Consider the following 2,972-nt stretch of genomic DNA (forward strand, 5'->3'; position numbering starts at 1 on the left):
GCGATAATGGGCAGGATAGCCCTGTGTGGATGTCAGCCAACCCTTCCTAACTCAGGTGGAAGGGGGAAGGGCCCACCCGATCCACACCTCCCTACATATATGCAGATCCATACACCGCTGGTAGAGCTGGTGGCAGGACACTGATGGGAAGGGCCCAGGGGCCGGGAAACCTGGTCACAGACTTGACCAAGACAGGCTTGGTCTCTGCTCTCTGTGGGACCTTGGGTAAGTCCCTTCCCTTCTCTGGCTTCGGTTAGCCTATGCTATGTAACCAGTCAGTGCAAAACGGAGAGCAATGATGCATCCTCTGTTAGGGTCCTGTGGGTGGGCTGGGGTTCGTAGCTGATTTCTCCTGGGCTCACCCGGCAGCTGTGCTCAGCTGGACCGTCAGTGGGCCTGGAAGACCCCCGAAGAACATGTCGGCAGCTGGTCTGACTGCTTTCTGGGGGGCTTTGGTTCTCCTCCAATAGGCTACATCACATTCCTTCATGGCGACTCCGGGCAGCAACCTAAGAGGGCGAAGGTTTCTGGAGGCCTAGCCTTGAACTTGGATAACACCACTTCCACTGCAGTCTGTCGGGCAGAGTTAACACCACTTCCACTGCAGTCTGTCGGGCAGAGTCCGGGTCACAAGGCCAGCCCAGATTCAAAGGGTGGGAAATCAGACTCCACCTTTTGAGAAGGAGGCAAAGTCACATTGCCAAGGACATGCCGAGCAGGAGGGAGCTGTGGCCATAGTTGGTCATCTATCCCAGAGCCTTGGAGTTTGAGGGTTCCTCCCACCCGACCTCTATTCTACAGGCCGACTGTGTGCCTCGGGCTGTAAGGAAGCAGAAGGCACCCTTCTGGGTCCCAGGGATCTTCCACACAAAGGTGCCAGCTGCCTCGAGAAACAGGGAACCAGCCGGCAAGCTTGCCTTGTGAATGACCACGTCTCACCAGCCCCGGCGGTATAGCTGCCGTTTGGGTGAATCACTGTGCACCCCGTATGCTGCGCTGCTGCGGAAGGAAACTGGAGACCTCTTTCCTGGAGACAGAGCCTCGTTCGGGATCCAAGCCTCCCAACAGATAACTCATCAGGTCTCTGATTTGCATAACACCTTTCACGTCCTTGGGTTCATTGAACTCTTACGAAACTCCAAGAGGAAGCCAGGACAAGGATTATGGCCTCCTTTTACTGATGAGGAAATAAATGGTGGCCCAGAGAACCAGAGAACTGGCTGGAAACAAAGTGAGAACAGTCAGAGGCCCGGGACCCTGCTTCTCCTTCACTCCATCCTCTCCCGGGTGGGGGCTCAATGAGGGGGAGGGGCTGCTTCCTTTCCTCTTCTGCCCCCTCTCAGATTTCCCAGAGCGCACCTGTGGTCTTTGGGAGCCCCCCGGAAGAGCCTGTGGGGGCCGCTCAGCAAGAAAGAAATTCACATTCTGGAAGGACCCCTGGTCCTCTTCTGTCAGCTGAGTACCCCAGGGTCTCACTCCTGACCCTGGAGGCTCATGAGAGATGTCCCTCTATCCAGCCCCGCAGGCCCTGGGTGGGTCTCGCCAGGTCTCCCCGGTCCTCCCTCCACATCCCCAGGATGCCACGGCTCCCGGGCTACGAGCAGTAACTGAAGAGGACTCAGGCTCAGGTGCTCCCAGACTCAGAAGCCTCCACCTGGAGCACGTCTTCGGGGATGTCCACCCTCCTCTAAGATATGCGAGAGGCCTGGACGCAGGGTGAGGAAGGGGTACATGTGGGGTTACCTCAAAGAGGGCCCGTCATCCACCATCCAGAGCAACATGGGGCGTTCCAAGGTCCCTCCAGGCCCTTCACCAGCTTGCGTCTTGCTCATATGCTTGTGGTAGTTGCTCTTTTGGGAGGGGCCTGGTCTCTCTGGTCACATGCAAGGTGACCTGTGGCAGGGTCACACAGAAGAGGCAAGTGAAAGCCCAAAGCCAGGACTTCTGGAGTGCCAAAGGTCAGCTCCAGTGTGGGCACTGGGGGAGAGGGCCATGAGGTGCCGAGAGCCCGCAGCTGCAGGGAGGCTCCCAGGCCTGGCTGCGCTGCAAACTCCTGCTGGCTCAGCTCTGCTTGGGGCTGACTCACCTTCCCTCTCCCACCTGTTCCCCTTTCACAGCCCTCCCACCTGCCTCCCTCCTCGTGCGGCTCCTCTGATCTCTCACTCCACTCCGGCTCCTGCGGCACTGACATGGGGGGAATGCTGCGTCTGGGGGTGTAAGAACCTTAGATGTCACGGAGCCTAGAATTGCGCACACAGGCGGGCTGAAGGGGCCGTAAAGTGCTGCCAAGCCCTCCTCATGCCACACCAGCTTCCCTGCAGAGCCAGGGTAGGGAGACCCCCCTCTGCCCTGCCCTGCCCTCTCTTCCCCAGTTCGGTCACAGCCTCTGGGGGAGCAGGAGTGGTGGGCGGGATGGAGAGAATGACGAGGGTATCATGCATGCAGAAGAAAGGGAGGCTGACAGGGAGGGAGGAAGAGGAAGAAAGGGAGGAAGACAGGGAGGGAGGAAGACAGGGAGGAAGACAGGGAGGGAGGAAGAGAAAGAAAAGGAGGAAGACAGGGAGGGAGGAAGAGGAAGAAAGGGAGGAGGACAGATAGGGAGGAAGAGGGCGGGTCTAATGGGAGCAGAAAACCCCACCCTCATCTGGCCACGCCTGCCTGCCTGCCTGGAATCCCACAGTTGAGACCTAATCCTTGTAGATTCACCATGGCTTCCTTCCCACCAGCTTCTGGAAGATTTATCTTCCTTATGAACTCAAATAGCTCATAGAAGAATAGAGAAGAACTTAGGAGGCATCCAACTCAGCTATTTCACCTCATCGCGTTCACCCCCATCTTTGTTAGATCCCACGACTGCAATCAGAGGACTGCTTCCTGCGTCTGGCTTTTCTCATTGCAGTTTTTTCCAGGTATTGACTTTTCTGGGTATTGATGGATTCTACATCTTTTCAATTTTTTTTTTTTTTTTTTTT

The sequence above is a fragment of the Mandrillus leucophaeus genome, unplaced genomic scaffold, assembly GCF_000951045.1.
Source record: "Mandrillus leucophaeus isolate KB7577 unplaced genomic scaffold, Mleu.le_1.0 Scaffold2, whole genome shotgun sequence".
Classification (NCBI taxonomy): Eukaryota; Metazoa; Chordata; class Mammalia; order Primates; family Cercopithecidae; genus Mandrillus; species Mandrillus leucophaeus.